Here is a 19,444-nt window from a genome sequence, read left to right on the forward strand (position 1 = left end):
TCTATACTCAACATATCATCGAATATCAGGTTATCCAACCAATGGGCTGGCCTTGGTGCCTTCGACCTGCAAGTACAGTGAGGAAAACTCACCTCGCAGACTGAATAGAACTGATGAGGCCTGACTCCGAATCTCAGACCTCTAACTGAGACCTATTTCAACCAAGTAACAAAATCCATCAGAATTTCCAAAATACCCTCAAGGTCCAACTTGGTCAAAGTCAACGGTCAAGGTCAATAGTCCATGTTGACCCAACACGTCGTGTTCCCTTTTGGCCACTCTGTGTTCTGCAAGCATCCAAATAGTCGGGAAAACCTTAGCCAACAGGCCGTGTTGACTTGCAAATATGTTGTGTTTGCTAGAGTTCTAACAACTTAATACATTCAGCTGCCTTTTCGATTCCAAGAGCTCCAAAGCTCACATCTAGACCAAGAATGTGATTAGGAAGGATAAAGATTCCAACTTTATCCTTTGGGACCACCAAAAGGTCCAAAAACCCAAGACAGAAGCTTAATAATGCAAGGGATTTACCAAAATATTCTTAATCCTCAAGATCTGAAGTCCATCCTTTCTAGAAGTGGTTCAAACACCTAAACCATCCCAAAGCTTGGTGCCTTTTAGACATGCATGTCTAATACATGTCTTGAACCCATATTAGGTCAAAAGAGGATTTATGACCAAATCTCTATGCATGGAATCAAAACTTGGTTATAGACCAGATCCAAGCCATTACTATGCCACCTTGACTTGGAGATTCATAAAGTTGCAAACTTTATGAGATCCATCCATTGCAACATCCAAGAACAAGGAGAAAAAGGGACAAAACTCAGATCTAACAACTTTGAATGATAAAAATCAGGTCTTGGACACTTACAAAGGTCCAGGAGAGTGCCAAACTGAAGAATGGAGCTTGCTGGATCTTTGTTTCCTTCTTTCACCTTCTTCCTTCAAAACACTAAACTAGCTTCATAAATGGGAGAGAAAATTATTAGGGTTTCTTTCAGAGCTTGAGGGGCTGATGGAGGCTAAGGGTGGACAAACCCTAGCCTCCACATTTCTTTAAATAGGGAAAAAAAACTTGGAATATTAGGGTTTCATCTCAGTAGTCAACATATTGTGTTCCAAGAGGAATACGTCGTGTTGCCCAAATAAAATCTGCGCCTTTTAATACCCAGACATGTCGTGTTGGTGCCTCCAACACGTAGTGTCTAAACCTCAATTATACCCAAGAGTGCTACAACTTGACCCATTGACATGACATAGAATTATAGGGATGAACTTAGAAGTACCTGAGCATCGGGGTGTTGCAATTCTCCCCCACTTGAACTAGACTTCATCCTTGAAGTTTTCCGTAACGAACAAATCAGGATAATGCTCCGGCATCTCAGCCTCCGGCTTCCAGGTGCACTCGAAGCCCCTCCGGTGCTGCCACTAAACCTTTACCAACGGTACTTCGTTGCTACACAAAACCTTCATCTTCCTATATAGGATATCTATCGGCCTCTCAACATAGTTCATGCGCTCATCGACCTTAATATCATCGAAGGAAACCACTGCACCCTGATCCAAAACGCACTTTTGCAGCTGATTAACATGGAAAGTTCTGTGAATCTAACTGATCTCCTCAGGAAGATCCAATCTATAAGCAACCTTGCCAACCTTGGCAATCACCCGAAAAGGCCCAATATACCGGGGACCCAATTTTCCCCTCTTCCTGAAGCGTATCACACCTTTCCAACCTGAGACCTTCAGAGTGACCATGTCGCTGACCTGAAACTCCAACTCGGATCGGCGCCGGTCGGCATAGCTCTTCTGCCGACCCTGAGTAGTCTGCTGTCTCTGCCTGATCTGTTGAATCATCTATGTGGTCTGCATGACTATTTCGGTCTGCTCCATAACCCTGTGACCAACCTCGCCCTAACAAACCGGGGTACGCCATCTCCGCCAATACAAGAGATCGAAAGGCAGAGCACCAACGCTGGAGTGATAACTGTTGTTGTAAGAGAACTATTGGGTTTTAAGCATTCTAACACTCCTATGGTGTACATGCAACCCTAGAAACCTTGGATCTATGTTTTCTCTAAATACATGCAAATTTGATTTTCCAAGGTTTACTTCCTATCTAGCATGTTATGGGGAACTTGTAATACAAAACTCAAGTAGAATAACATACCTTTTAGTAGCTTGGATTCCTTGATGACTTTGTGAACCTAGCACCCCAAATGTGATGCCTAAAATGCCTCACACAACACCACAATTCTTGGAATAACCTTGAGAGAAGTTCACTATACTAAAAAATCGGCTAGCCCTCTTACTTGCTTGTAGTAGTGCTGATTTTGCTAGTCTAGGGGTCTTTATATTGTTGTGGCACAAGTAGGGTAACACCATGTAAACCCTAATTGTCATGGCTTTCCATATTCCATGATCCATGGGATTGTAACCTCCATGGACTATCAATGGAGCACCCTATGGGTTTTAACCCAATCCATACAAACCATGGATCATTAGCCCACTATTCAAGAATAGATTATTTACAAAATCAACCCCATATATTTAATTAGTCTCCTTTTGATCACTTAATTAATTCCAGATTAATTCTTTGATCAATACTAATTAAATAATATTATTAATATATTAGTACTTATAATATATTAATAAACCTTAAGTTTCCTTTCTCTCATTTTGGTCTATCCAAGTATTGCAATGCCATGCAACCCAAATGGACCATGCCGGGTCGGGTCAAGTACATATCAAATATAGTTATGGACTTAGACACTATATCCAACAGTCTCCCACTTGGATAAGTCTAATAACTATAGTTGCAGATATGACTTCAGAATCCGACTAGAAATCGTAGCTCTTTCAAAGTCTCTTGGAGCTAAGATGATGATGATGATACGCCATTTAAGATAAGTGATCATATAATCCTCTACTCTCAAGATATATGTCGGACAAATACATGGAACAATGTCGTACTTATTGTCCAACAGTTGTTTCTCGATCTCTGATCCGTTTGACATAGAACTAAATTGAACACATCAATTAGGTTCTGACTGGGCCCAGTACATAGGTCAAAACAAAATCATCGAGGGGCCCAGATATCGCTTCTAATCCTAGAAGGAACAGATAAACTTCGACTCATATGCTTGTACTGACTACTTATTGAATTATGCACAAAAACACGTTTTATAACATCGAGTTACCAATGCGTTTTCGTACAATCAATGTATAACCAACTCACAGTCAACAACTCATATCTCTAGGTTTGGAGATTTATATGATATTACCGTCTCATGATCACTCGAGATAAATTCCATGAAGTGATACAAGTGAGCGTGGGTTGAGTCCAATACTCAGAACTTATGAGCACTCATGAATGTTGCAACAACCATTGCTATGTCTAATACACCTTAGACAATCTACACACCCAATTCATGACAGTCTTAATTCAATACCTTCTTCCAAAGTATGACTGACCGTGGAGAGTTTGAATAATATAATTATCCTGGAAGTCAAAACATGCAAAATTGAAACAATAGTAAACGATTAACATAAGATAGTAACACTTTACAACAACTTTTATTTAATCATCAAATGTCAATTACATTTTACAAGTTTCAAAACCTATCTAATTATTAAAACTAATATTATCCTTCAGCCCGATGCGCCTTGCATGCTGTAAATGCTTAACCCTACTCAGTCCCTTCGTGAGGGGATCTGCTGGGTTCTCATCTGATGATACCCTCTTAGCCACGAGGAGTCCTTCTTCTATTCGATGTCTAATGAAATGGTATTTTCTGTCAATGTGTTTGGATCTCCCGTGATCCCTAGGTTCCTTAGCTAAGGCAACCGCACTTTCGTTGTCACAGAAAATTTCCATTGGCTCTTTTATAGCTGGTCTAACTCCAAGGTCTCCAATGAAGTTCTTTAGCCATACCGCCTCCTTTGCTGCCTCGCTTGCTGCTATATACTCTGATTCGCAAGTTGAATCAGCTACCGTCTCCTGCTTGGAACTTTTCCAAGTAATTGCTCCTCCATTTAAGATAAAGACCCAGCCTGACTGAGAGCGGAAATTATCCCTATCAGTCTGAAAGCTAGCATCACTATATCCTACCACTCTCAAGTCATCACTGCCTCCAAGGGTAAGGACCCAGTCTTTAGTCCTTTTCAGATACTTGAGAATGTTCTTTACCGCAGTCTAGTGAGCCTTGCCAGGGTTCCCTTGATATCTACTGACCATGATCAAAGCAAAGGCCACATCAGGGTGAGTACAAGTCATATCATACATGATTGAGCCCACAGCGGAAGCATATGGTACATGACTCATCTCAGCTATCTCAGCCTCTGTACTCGGACTCTGAGTCTTACTCAGTTTGGCGTTACTCTGGATCGGTAATTCCCCTTTCTTGGAATCCTGCATACTGAACCCCTTCAGTACCTTATCCAAGTAAGTACTCTGACTAAGGCCAATTAGTCTATTACTCCTGTCTCTCAATATCCTTATCCCTAGGATATAGGTAGCTTCCCCAAGGTCTTTCATAGCGAAACACTTCCCAAGCAAGGACTTAACCTCCTGCAAGGTTGGGATGTCATTTCCTATGAGTAGTATGTCATACACATACAACACCAAAAAGCTAACTATACTCCCACTAGCCCTAACATATACACTGGACTCATCCTCACTCCTCGAAAAACCAAACTCTTTGAATTTCTCATCGAAGCAAAGATTCCATCTGCGAGGTGCTTGTTTCAATCCATAGATGGATTTCTCAAGCTTACACACCTTATTAGGGTACTCTGTACTGACAAAACCCTTTGGCTGACTCATGTAAACATCCTCAGCCAACTTTCCATTAAGGAAAGCGGTTTTGACATCCATTTGCCATATTTCATAGTCATGAAATGCAGCAATGGCTAACATAACCCTAATAGACTTAATCTTTGCTACTGGTGAAAAGGTCTCATCATAATCAACTTCCGGAGTTTGAGAATAGCCCTTTGCAACCAGTCGCACCTTATAAGTGTGTACATTACCATCCATGTCGGTCTTCTTCTTGATGATCCATTTGCACTCGACTGTCTTACGACCTGGTACATTGTCAACCAGGTTCCAAACTTGATTGTCATACATGGACTGTATCTCGCTGTCCATAGCCTCTTTCCATTTAACAGCCTCAAGGCCTACCATGGCTTCCGTGTAGCTGTTAGGTTCATCCAGACTTACCAGTGTACTATCACTGATAAGCGTATCACCTTCCGCAGTAACATGTAAACCATAGTAATGCTCAGATGCATTCCTAACTCTCGTGGAATGCCTCAGAGGTATGGGCTCGTCAGTCGGATCAACAGGAGTTTCCTCCTCAGGTTGGTCACTAGGGTTTGAGGTTCCTTCACCACTTGACTCTTGAATTTCTTCAAGGTCAATTTGCCTCCCACTGTCTCCTTGGCTTATGAACTCTCTCTCACGAAAGACTCATCTTCTAGCTACAAAGACCACATTCTCACTAGGTCTGTAGAAGAGGTAACCAAAGGATCTTTGTGGGTAGCCGATGAAAATACACTTGTCACTTTGAGGTTCGAGCTTATCATGAGACTCACGCTCACGAATACCTCGCAACCCCAAATCTTGATGTGGTCCAAATTGGGAACTTTCCCAGTCCACATCTCATTAGGTGTTTTGGCAACCTTTTTAGTAGGGACTAGATTCAGGATATGGGCATCAGTCTCTAAGGCATACCCCCATAATGAGATTGGTGATGAAGCTCGACTAATCATGGAACGAACCATGTCCAACAAGTTTCGATTGCGCCTCTCAGCCACACCATTCAGCTGTGGTGTCCTAGGAGGTGTCAATTGTGAGACAATCCCACATTCCTTAAGATAGTCAAGGAACTCGATACTAAGATACTCTCCTCCCCGATCGGATCTGAGCATCTTGATGTTCCTGCCCAATTGATTCTCTACTTCCTGCTTAAACTCTTTGAATTTCTCAAAGGTTTCTGACTTATGCTTGATTAAATAGATATATCCATATCTACTATAATCATCAATTAAAGTCACATAATACCGATTAGCATCCCTTGTGGCGGTTTTGAAGGGTCCACACACATCAGTGTGTATGAGGTCCAACAAACCCTCACCCCTCTCACAAGAACCAGTGAAGGGTGACTTTGTCATTTTTCCAAGTAAACAAGATTCACAACTATCATCCGACTTTAGGTCAAATGATTCCAAAACTCCAGCCTTTTGGAGTTGGCCCATGACAATGCCACAAGTATGCTTTGTCTAAGCTATTTGAAGAATAAATACACAACACATTATTTCCTAGATTATCTACAACATTCACAGCTTCATATACACCATCACAAGTTAATGCTTTAAAGTAAAATACATTATTGTAATAAACATTAATAGCACCATTATCATTATCAAATGAAAAGGAAAACCCTTGTTTGTACAAGCCATGAAAGGAAATAATATTTCTCGCCATTTCAGACGAGTAACAACATTTATTCAAATCTAACATTAACCCATTATTAAGCAATAAAGAATAAACTCCTATCTTGGTAACAGGTGATGCTTTCCTATTCCCCATGATTAAGTTTATCTTCCCGTGCTCCACTTTCTCACTTATTCTTAGGCCCTGCAAATCAGTACAAATCTGAATACCACAACCTGTATCAAGCACCCAAGAGTTAGTATGTAATGATTTTTTAGACAATATAGTGTAAATACCTGCATGGGTGGGTTTAACTTTCTCATCCTTTACATCCTGCAAGTATTTGGGGCAGCTTCGCTTCCAGTTCCCCTTTTCTTGGCAGTAGAAGCATTGTGCTTCCTTTGGGTTTGAAGAAGGAGGAATGGAACCTTTCTTGGTTCCACTTGAAGAGGAGCCATCAAGAGACTTTCCCTTGGTACCCTTCGAAGGGGTCTTTCTCTTCTTCCCCTTTCCCTGCCCAATTGCCAAGACAGGAGCATTAGTAGGAGTAGGAATAACAGTTGATTTACTTTTAAGGCCACTTTCAGTGGTCCTTAAAAGTCCTTGAAGCTTACTTGGTGTGACTTCCTCCTTGTTCATATGATAAGTCATACGAAACTGATCATAACTTGGAGGTAAGGAATGGAGAATGATGTCAATCGCCATGTCCTCAGGAAAGTCGACATTAAGCTTTAGTAATCGGTCCACGAACCTTTGCATTTTCTGCAAGTGACCGGTGAGGGGTTCTCCCTCTTTCATCCTAGCTATTATCATGGAGGAAATGATTTCATACCTCTCCTGACGAGCACTTTGATGGTACCTATCCATCAGATCCTGGTGCATCTCAAAAGGGTAGAAATCTTCATAGGATTTCTGGAGTTCTGTTGTCATTGTGGCCAACATGATACAAGACACCTTAGTGGCATCTTTTTCATGGGTAGTGCACTCAGCAATCTCCTCAGGAGTAGCAGTTGACTCATCGATAACCTTTAGCTCCTTATCGAGGACATACTCTTTGCCCTCATAGCGAGTAATCATTCTGATGTTCCTAATCCTTTCAATGAAATTGGAACCATCAAAAGTGACTTTCCCACACAAGTTCATTAGGGAAAAGGAGCCTGTAGGGTTTGAGCCAGTAGCAGTGTTGGAAGACATCTGAAAAAGAAGAAAGACAAGTTTTATTAGATAAAGAGTCCTTAATAAGTCACCCAAATGAAATATTAAGGCTAGGACCCAACAAACTATTTATAGTTGGAAGAGGGATGTCGTAATCCAAGCTACAAAATATTTGAAGGTAGGTAAATGACGATTTACCAATTTCCACCACGAAAACGAAATAGATTATTAAGTTTTATTGGATTTGAAATTCCTAGTTCTTTTGAGATACATTGAACTTTCAATGGCATGTTTGAATCTCGATTGTGCCCTCTCAGGTTTGTGACTGGGATGCCGAGGATCCTAAACAAGGTGTGAATAACCATGAAAATTGACTTGGTACCCTTAACTTTTTATCACTTAATCAATGTGTCGGTTAACCACACGCGCTCCACCGATCTATGCTAAAATTAAGTTACCCTTTGCCACCCTTACTAGTCCTTGTTAGTGTGCCGGTTAACCACACGCACTCCACTAACGACTTGGTAAGGTACATAGTGTAATTTCATGGGTTAGCACCTATTTCACATTTTCCTAAAGTAACTAAGATTGGGAATTATTAAAGTGTAGTTACTTTATAATTTCATTATACTTTTAATGAGGATTTAAAGTCCTTGTCCTACCCGTTCGGCTAACGACCCTCCACCAGTCAAGGAAGCGGTAGGTGAGAGTGGACACCCATTAAGCTACCATTTTATAGGCAACAACCTTATACCCCCCTTATAGACCGACTTTGTGAATGAAGCCTACTAACGGTAAGACTGACTTATTCTTATACATATCTATATATTTAAACTTTTAATATAATAATAGTATAAGGGTTGAATTTTAAACTTTTAAAATTCTAAGGTTCAATTTGGAAATTAAAGTATTAGGGTGTAAGACTTTACAAATTCCAAAACTTGAGGGCAAGTATTGAAATTATTCAAGACCTTTCATTTCATAACTTATGAGTTTAATGGTCCATTAAAATGAAGACTCTTCATTTTATGTAACCTCTTATTATTTAATGACACTTTTAAAGAAGTGACTTTTGGTTATCCATAACTTGAGGACAAGTTATGGACTCCATTATTAGCCATTAAGATCAAGAATCATACTTACAAGCAAGTTACACATAATTCCTATGATCTTCTAAGACTCATAAGAACATGAACATTCATATCAAAATTTCAAGAATCATATTAACACATATAAAACATGGAATTTTGATATTAGCCATTGTAAATGGATTAGCATAAGCATTACACCATCTAAAACAAGTTTTAAAACACCAAAACAGTTTAGGGTAATGTTTCTAGTCCATTTCCAGCAGGAAAACTCGAAAATCTGCATTCAGGGGCTCCTACTCGTCGAGTGCAAGAACCTACTCGACGAGTAGGATGAATTTTCACATGGACTCGTCAAGTCCCCCCATGGACTCGGCGAGTTCATGCTGCAGAGTCCAGATTTTTGAGCTTTTTCAACAAGTTTGCATCAAGTATCAAGAAAACAAGCCTAGGCTCTAATACCACTGTTGGGTTTTGAGCATTCTAACACTCCTATGGTGTACATGCAACCCTAGAAACCTTGGATCTATGTTTTCTCTAAATACATGCAAATTTGATTTTCCAATGTTTATTTCCTATCTAGCATATTATGGGGAACTTGTAATACAAAACTCAAGTAGAATAACATACCTTTTAGTAGCTTGGATTCCTTGATGACTTTGTGAGCCTAGCACCCCAAATGTGATGCCTCAAATGCTTCACACAACACCACAATTCTTGGAATAACCTTGAGAGAAGTTCACTATACTCAAAAATCGGCTAGCCCTCTTACTTGCTTGTAGTAGTGCCGATTTTGCTAGTCTAGGGGTCTTTTTATAGTTGTGGCACAAGTAGGGTAACACCATGTAAACCCTAATTGTCATGGCTTTCCATATTCCATGATCCATGGGTTTGTAACCTCCATGGACTATCCATGGAGCACCTTATGGGTTTTAACCCAATCCATACAAACCATGGATCATTAGCCCACTATTCAAGAATAGATTATTTACACAATCAACCCCATATATTTAATTAGTCTCCTTTTGATCACTTAATTAATTCCAGATTAATTCTTTGATCAATACTAATTAAATAATATTATTATTATATTAGTACTTATAATATATTAATAAACCTTAAGTGTCCTTTCTCTCATTTGGTCTATCCAAGTATTGCAATGCCATGCAACCCAAATGGACCATGTCAGGTCGGGTCAAGTACATACCAAATATAGTTATGGACTTAGACACTATATCCAACAAGAACTCCCCAAGAGGAAGGTAGGAGTCCTAGCTCCCATAGAAATCAATAACATAGGCCCGTAACATATCCTCAAGGGTCTGTATCATCCTCTCACTCTGTCCATTGGTCAGCGGATGATAAGCAGTGTTGAAGTGCAACCTCGTGCCTAGTTCCTCATGTAATGCCTGCCAAAAGCATGAGGTGAGACGAACATCACGGTCTAAAACAATGGAGACCGGAACCCCATGGCGAGCAACGATCTCGCGAACATACACATCGACCAAATTATCGGCCGAAGAACTCTCCCAAATCGCCAAAAAGTGGGCACTCTTGGTCAATCGATCCACGATGACCCAAATAGCATCAAAACCCTTTGCCTTCTTCGATAACTTGGTGATAAAGTCCATCGAAATATGCTCCCATTTCCACATGGGGACCTCCAGAGGCTGCAACTTGCCATGTAGCCTCGGATGCTCAACCTTTACCATCCTACAGGTCATGGATCTCTCCACATACCAGGCTATCTCTCTCTTCATACACTACCACCAATAACACAATCTCAAATCCCGATACATCTTGGTGGCCCCTAGATAAATAAAAAATGAGACTTATGAGCCTCCTCCAACACAATCTGTCTAAACCCACCAGACATCAGAACCCAGATCCGACTACATCGGGTCAACAATTCGCGACTATCTGAGACGAATCTGACAATCTCACCCATGAACCTCTCTTTCTTCCAATTTTCTTTCGGAATACCCTCGGTCTGAGAATCCACAAATATCCTCATACACGAAAGCTGATCAATCCCAAAAGCTGGGAATCCATAAATATCCTCATACACGACACTCCAAATGAATACCCAGCCGACTTGCGGCTCAAATCATCTGCCACTACATTCGATTTACCCGGATGGTAAAGGATGTTTCAGTCATAACCCTTGACTACGTCTAGCCACCTGCGCTACCTCATGTTCAGGTTCGGCTAACCCATAATATGCCTCAGACTCTTGTGATCCATGTAAATAGTACAACGGACCCCATACAGATAGTGCCTCCAGATCTTGAGGGCAAAAACCACAGCCCCTAACTCTAGATCATGCGTGGGATATCGCGTATCATGCGGCTTCAGGTGCCGCGAAGCATAAGCTATCACCCGTCCTCTCTGCATGAGGACCCCCAAACCATTGATGGATGCATCACAAAATACTACGAAATCCTCAACTCCCTCCGGGAGGGTTAATACCGGGGCCTCGCATAATCTCTGCTGAAGGATCTCAAATGTCGATTGCTGCTCAGGGCCCCATCAGAAATCCACCCCCTTCCTTGTCACATGAGTGAGAGGTACTGCAATCTTGGAGAAATCCCGAATGAATCTCCGATAGTACCCTGCCCAACCCAAGAAACTCTTGATATCCGAGGGAGATTTTGGAACCTCCCATTGTATCACTGCCTTGATCTTGGCCGGATCGACCAATATCCCATCCTGGTTAATAAGGTGCCTAAGGAACTGAACCTCTCGTAACCAAAACTCGCACTTCGAGAAATTAGCATAAATCCGTTCTCGCCTCAAAACCCACAGAAGCTCACAAAGATGCTCCTCATGCTGCTCTCTGGTCTTGGAATACACCAGGATATCATCAATAAAAACAATAATGGAACGATCGAGCATCGGCCTGCACACTCGATTCATCAAATCCATGAATACTGTAGGTGCATTGGTGAGCCCAAATGGCATCACCACGAACTTGTAATGTCCATAACGAGTCCGGAGCACGGTCTTCTCCACTTCCTCCTCTCTCACTCTGACCTAATGATACCCATACCTCATATCTATCTTGGAGAATCAAGATGCACCCTACAACTGATCAAAGAGGTCATCAATCTATGGAAGGAGATAATGGTTCTTCACTGTTAACTTGTTTAACTACCTATAATCAATGCACATCCGGTGCGAACCATCCTTCTTCTCGACGAACAAAATCGGAGCTTCCTACGGAGTACTACTCGGTCTGATGAACTGCTTGCCTAGCAGATCCTACAGCTGAGATGACAACTCCTACATCTCAGGCAGTTCCAAGAGGTATGGTGCCTTGGCAATCGGGGCTGCACTTGGCACAAGGTCAATCTGGAACTTGACCTGCCTCTCGGGAGGCACAGCGGGCAACTCCTCCGGAAACACATCTGCAAACTCCCTGAAAACCGGGACCTCTGGAACTGAAGTCTGGTCCCCAACACGCGTATCCACCACATAATCCAAATAACCCGCACACCCATACTGAATATATTGTCGAGCATTGGTTGCAGAACAAAACCCTGAATCCATCCTGGTGCCCTCTCCATAGATAACTAGTTCTCCCCTACTTGGGGTTCGAACTACTACACGATGGCCCTTACAATCAATCATAGCACTGAAACGACTCATCCAATCCATACCCACAATCACGCAAACATCCCCCATGGGGATAGGGATCAGATCGATCGGATAAGGCACCCCGAAGATCTCCAGAACACAACCTTGTTACACTAATCATGCAGAAACCCCATGTTCGTTGGCCATGGAAACTTGCAACGGACACTCTAACTCCCCAATGGGCATATCAAACTCCCTACTAAACGATCAAGATTCAAAGGACCGACTCGCACCTGAGTCAAACAACACTAGAGCAAGCAAAGAGTTCACTAGGAACGTACCTAACAGAGGCACATAGATAAGTACAACATAAAACATAATCAACAGAATAATGGATAGAAACCTACCAGTCACAACATCTAGAGCTGCTCTATCCTTCTTGGCAGTTAGCTGGAAAGCGCGACCCGAGTCCTTGGGGGCTCCATGTTGGATTAGATGTCTAAGCCCATAACTATTATTGGTATGTATTCGACCCGAGAGTAGCATGGTCCATTTGGATTGCAAAACACCAAGACAATTTGTTAGGATGGACTCTTGATAGAAGGTTATATATGATTTATTAATATATTATAAGTTCTAATATATTAATATAAAATCATATGCTTTAATTAGTATTGATCAAGAATTAATTTGGAATTAATTTAGCGATCAAAAGAGACTAATTAAATCTATGGGAACTAATTATGGTAATTAGTTATATTTATATGTGTTGGGCTTATGATCCATGTTAGACAAAGTTTATGTATGGATACATAAAGAGTTGGGCCACATGAACCATGGATCGTAATACTCATGGGTAGGGATTTGGGTTATACCCATGACCCTTGAAATGCCACATATAAATACATACTCCATTGCTCAAAATCGAACTTGAAAGTGTTTCTTTTCTTAGAGAAATATGGAGGTGTTTTGGTGCATGGAATTATTTCTCAAGAGTCACCTTTGTCCTAGGTGAGTTGTGATTCCATTTGAGGTGCAACACTTGGGGCACTAAGTTCTTAAAGGCCAAAGTCTTTCAAGCAACACCAAATACATCAAGACTTCAAGCCACATAAAAGGTATGTTACTCTAACTAGTATCTTGTATTGTTTATGACAATTTGTATGCTAGTTATAGGTTTAATGCCTTGGAAACCATTTGCATGTATAATTAGTGAAAACATAGATCCAAGGTATTTAGGGTTGTATGTGAACCATAGGATGTTGTACTATACCAAAACCCATCAGTGGTATCAGAGACATGGGTTGTTTTCAATTATACTTGATGCAAATTGCTGAAAAAAGCTGAAAAAATTGAATTTTTTGCTGTCTGGACAGGGGACTCGACGAGTCCAATAAGGGACTCGACGAGTCCATGTACAAACTCATCCAACTCGTCGAGTTTGTTCTTGCACTTGGCGAGTTGGACCCCCTGACAGCATATTTTCAAGTTTTTCGGCTGGAATTGGACTAGGAACATTACCCTATGATGTTTTTGTACTTATAAACCTGTTTTTGATGTGGTAATGTTCATGCTAATCCAATTTCAAAGATAATTGTCATAATTTCAAGATTTGTATTGGTTTATATGTTCATGCTAATTTCTTGAAGATTGATGATATGAATTATCTTGTTCTTATGAGTTGATTTAGATTAATTGAAAAATTATGTGATAATGTGTTTTCAATCCAAATTGATCTAAAAGTTGTTCATAAAATGTGTTTTTGTAACTTGTCCTCAAGTTATATGAAAAGTCTCATTTATGATTTTTAAAAACTCATAAGATTTCCATAAGTTATGAAAATGAAGAGTCTCATTTTTTTAAATGTTTTCAAGTCTTCCATAACTTATCCTCAAGTTATGGAACTTGAAGAGTTTTTTCATTAAAACTAATTTAAACTCATAAGTTATGTAAACCAAAAGTTTTTGAATTGTTCAAAACTTGCCCTCAAGTTTTGGAATTTGTAAAGTTTCCCCCCATAAATACTTTAATTCCAAGTAAACCCTTAGAATTTTAAAAGTTAAAATTCAACCCTTATACTATTATAATATTAATAGTTAATAATTATATATATATATATATATATATATATATATATATATATATATATATGTATAAGAACAAATTTAGTCTTACCGTTAGTAGGCCTTATTCACGAAGCCGGTCTATAAGGGGGGTATAAGGTTACTGCCTATAAAATGGCAGTTTAATGGGTGTCCACTCTCACCCACCGCTTCCTTGACTGGTGGAGGGTCGTTAGCCGAACGGGTTTGACAGGACTATAATTCTCCCTTCATTAAAAGTATAATGATAAATACTAAGTAACTAAACACTTATAAATTCCCAATCTTAGTTACTTAGGAAAATGTGAATTTGGTGCTAACCCATGAAATTGCACTTTGTACCTTACCAAGTCGTTGGTGGAGCGTGTGTGGGTAACCAGCACACTAACATGGACTAGTAAGAGTGGCAAAGGCTGACTTAATTTTTATCATAGATCGGTGGAGCTCATGTGGTTAACCGACACATCGATTAGGTGATAAAATTAAGGTACCAAGTTAATTTGCATGGTTATTCACACCTTGTTTGTGATCCTTGGCATCCCAGTCACAAACTTGAGAGGGCACAATCGAGATTTAAACATGCCATTGAAAAGTTCAATGAATCTCAAAAGATCTAGGAGTTTCAAACCAATTAAAACCTAATACGTATTTCGTTTTTTCATGGTGGAAATCGGTGAATCGTCATTTGCCTACCTTCAAATATTTTATAGCTTGGATTACGACATCCCTCTTCCAAGTTATAAAATGTTGTATTGGGTCCTAGCCTTAATATTTCATATTGGGTGTTATATTAAGGACTTAAATCAACTAACTTGAATATCTCCCATTTTAGATGCCTGGTTCAGACAAATATGATCATCCCAAATCCCTTGGAACAAGCTTTCCAAATGAAGATGATGTCCCGTGGTTGGATCATGGAAATCATACTTCAATTACCCCACCTCCTCCAATTATTTTCCCTAACCCACAAGTTCTTGAGTAGTTCAAGGTCACTCAAGCCCAATTGGCAAGCAAAGTCTATGTGTGCTCACATCTTGGAGATTAAGTCACATATTGACAAGCCGGGAGAGTTGGGTGTCAAAGTTTTGAGGAAGTTGGTTATTGACTAGGTTCTTCAGTCACTTTCTAAGTCACATAGTGAGTTCCTTTAGGACTACTATATGACAGACCATGACATGACCCTTAATAATCTTACCTATTTGCTTGATGCTGCTGAATCAGCAATGATTTGGAGCACTGGTAAAGCAAATTTGATTGGAAGATCGACTTCCCAAACTTCCATGGACATTGACAATGGTAACATTGGAAATCCAGAAAAGCTTTCTCTTCCCAATGGAAAGGGATCGGCCATAGTCAACTCGGTTCACCAAATGGTAAAGAGAAAGGCTAAGTATGACATAGTCCCGTGTACCATTCCTAAAGAGTCCATATGTTTCTATTGACAAAGGAAGAGGCATTGGTTGCGAAGCTACCCTATTTACCTGAAAAATCATAAGGTTGGTAAAGTCAAAAAGTTTGACTCTACTTCGGGTAAAGTCCACTATCTAACTCTATTAAGTTCCTATTTGGAGATTCTTATTACATGATGTGACTAGGTCTCCTGTTGATGTTTTAAAAATCAAAGAAAAGAGGAAGTCTAAAAGAAGAATATGCTGATTCAGATCGTGAAGATGGATTTCGATCACATGGTTCGGTGATCAGAATTTTGAGCTGTTGCTTAATAGTTGTGATAGATTTCCTAGGAATAAATAACAACATTGTTTTCATATGCATTTGCATTGTAAGGATAAGTTTTTTCCGCAAAGTTTTAAAATAAAAGGAAAAAGTTTTTAATTTTATTTATTTTAAATATCCTTACAGTGGCATTTGTGAAAAATTATTGTTTATATGATTCCATTGATAGCAATATTGGAAAATGGATTTGATTCTTTCGTTTGTGGTGGTGTCATAATTTACCAAATAAGAAAAGATTCTCATCACCCAAGTTTCAGTTGGATAGAAACTTGGAATCATGCAACTTGTATTGCATGTTGAATGAGAATTTTCATCTTTGGGAAATTAAGACTAATTCCTTGATCACATGTATATGTGGGTCAAGTGAAGAACTAGGGGATCAGGTACACTGGGTGTGCGCTGGTTAGGTCCACCACAGAGAACGATAATACCATTCGTCATGATTTACTAAAGTTTAGTAAATATGGTTGTACTTAAAAGTTTAAGTATAATTCTGAAACATTGGAAAATTTTCAATGTATGGCAGAACGAATAAGAAGAATCAAATTAGGCAGAAAGATAAAGGTTTCTCAAATATGAAAAAATGGGAGAGTAATTTAGTATCATGTTTTATGATTAAGATACCATATCACAATTGATCCTCTAAGGACATCTTAGTGCATTTGTTTGGCTAAGAAGAGGAATCGTGGATTGTTGAAATGGTTAAAATCAAAAAGATGAATCATACTTCGTTCCAAAACAAGTCTTAGAGTCATACTCCAAGATTGTAACTTGAGTGGCATAATATTTAGAAGGTTTATAACACTTGTCAAATGTAGAATAAGATGTTTCTTATTGTTGTACATTTGAAATTGGCAAGTTCTGATGTCTTGGATAAGACAGAGACCGACTGTGACCAATTATGTGAAGTGTTATCCTGATAAGAATCCGCACTAATTCTTGAATATTTGTTTTGTCAAGGAATGATTCTTGAAAAGAGAATCTTATATGTCAAGAGGTCAGTGGGAGTCTTAAAGATCTTGAAAAGTTTCAAGAACAAATCAAGGGTATTGTTTATCACTAGCACACGACTTGAGTTTTGTAACCTATCGTGTTGACATATTCTTGTTTATGTGCCCATTCCAGTTAGAGTTGACTATGCATGTGAGTTCTATGAGTTCTCAGATGTTTGCTTAACTACTTGGAAGAAATGGTAGGCCTTTGTGCTGCCAGGTGGCAAGAAGTTAAGATTGAACAAGTTCAGTCCATATGAGTTTGGATTTGTCGCTAACCTTATCTTGTGATTATGGTTATGACAGATTCACTTGGATAGGAACACGTACACCATAAAATCTAAGTGTCATAAGGTTTCTCTCCGATTCATGAAAAAGATGGTGAGGAAACGCTTTCACTAAGTAGATTTTAAGTAGATAGCAGTTGTGATATTTGCATTCTCAAAGTCGTTAATGGATCGTGTGTGGGTAACCGACACACTAACATGGACTTGTGAGAAATGGCAAAGGTCTAAACAATTGAGACTATGATTACGGCATCCCTTTTCATAGTTCTAAAAATTGTTTAGACACTCATATGAGTTGTCTAAGGAAAGGTGTATGATTTTGATAAAGTTTTATCAAAGCATCGTGTATCAGAAATCTGAACTTTGGTAAGAAAGTCAATAAAGCATTGATTTCTAGAAGTCCATCTGATTTCTGGATACATGTCAAAGCTGGTGGGAGCATAAGTGTTATGCTAATAGTTATCATGTTAGTGGGAGCATGATTATTATGTTAAGTGTTAATTATAGAAAACAAAATTCTCAATTCGTGACTTTGCAGGGTTTGAAAAGTTGTTTTGCTATAATTAAGGGAGAGAAAATTATACTTCATTTCAATTCTAAAAGCTTAGATTGAGTTTTAATGATCTTTAGTCAAGGATGGATATATATATATATATATATATATATATATATATATATATATATATATATATATATATATATATATATATATATATGAATTTTATGTTGGAATGGTTCAACATAAGGAAATTCTCTCTCTCTCTCTCTCTCTCTATATATATATATATATATATATATATATATATATATATATATATATATATATATATATATATATATATATATATATATATATATATATTGCATTCTCAAAATTCGATTATGATTACGACATCCCTCTTCATAGTCGAATTATGAAAACATGGCAAATAAAAAATATTGTAGCAAAAGACTGGCCTAGGATCATGTCTTTATGTGAGACATCATGAATCGTGTCCCATATGCTTCGGATATAGGATCGATTACATGTGCTATAATATTTATCCTTTCTAAATGCCTAGGGCATTAAGAGGGGAAATGGTCTAGAATTGGATATGACTAAAATGATTAAGCAATTGTCGAGGACAATCTGAGGTTTACCAAAGATTGGTTGCTCATGGACAGTTGGAAGTATGGTGTAAATTTTTGGAAAGGACCATATTGACATATTCTGAAAGGAGGCAACTCTTGTTCAGAAGTAATAGTTAAAATGGGAATATGGAAATGTTTCCATAAGTGGAAGTTATTCATTAAATCTGTGTAAGGTTAGAAGACTTAATGCAAGAAGGATGTTCAAAGGAATGTACTTTGAATTTGAGACTTCGTTTCCATTGGAATACTCTGTAATGTCTGTTGACAAGTCTTTGTGACTTTGTGCATAGTCATTACAAGAGGATCAATGCATATAAGTTTAGAATCTAACAGATTTCGATAAATAGCAGGAATTTGGAATTCTTACATTTACGATTTGGATTGGGGATTGTGAAATGAGAATCATTGGAATCATGTTCAATTGGTCTATTTCACAAAGTAAGGATCATAGAAAAACATAGTGTGTATACTTGGAGTATGGCATAACTATTGTTTGGACAAACATAGTGTGCATGTTTGGAGCATGACATGACTATTGTTATGATTCAAGTATAAAGTTGATTATTTGAAACATTATACAATGAATAATGAGTAATCAATATGGTGTTTAAATAAAATGTGTTTTATTTACTCTCAAAGGTGCTTGGGGCCATATAGGATTAGTATTATTCTTGTGTTTCGCTTTGCATGTTTTGACTTCCCGAATAACTAGGTTATTCAAACTCTCCATAGTAAATCATACTTTGGAAGTAGGTATGAAGCAAGACTGTCATGAATGGGTCTGTAGTTTGTCTAGGTGGCCTAGACATAGCTGCAGTATTCATGAGTGCTCCTGGAATAAAATTCGAGTATTGGATTAAACCCACACTCATTTGACTCACTTCATGGATTTTATCGCGAGTGATCATGAGACGATAATATCTTATATTCTTCAAACGGA

Source organism: Lactuca virosa, chromosome 8 (assembly GCF_052849685.1).
Source record: "Lactuca virosa cultivar CGN04683 chromosome 8, Lactuca_virosa_CGN04683_v6, whole genome shotgun sequence".
Classification (NCBI taxonomy): domain Eukaryota; kingdom Viridiplantae; phylum Streptophyta; class Magnoliopsida; order Asterales; family Asteraceae; genus Lactuca; species Lactuca virosa.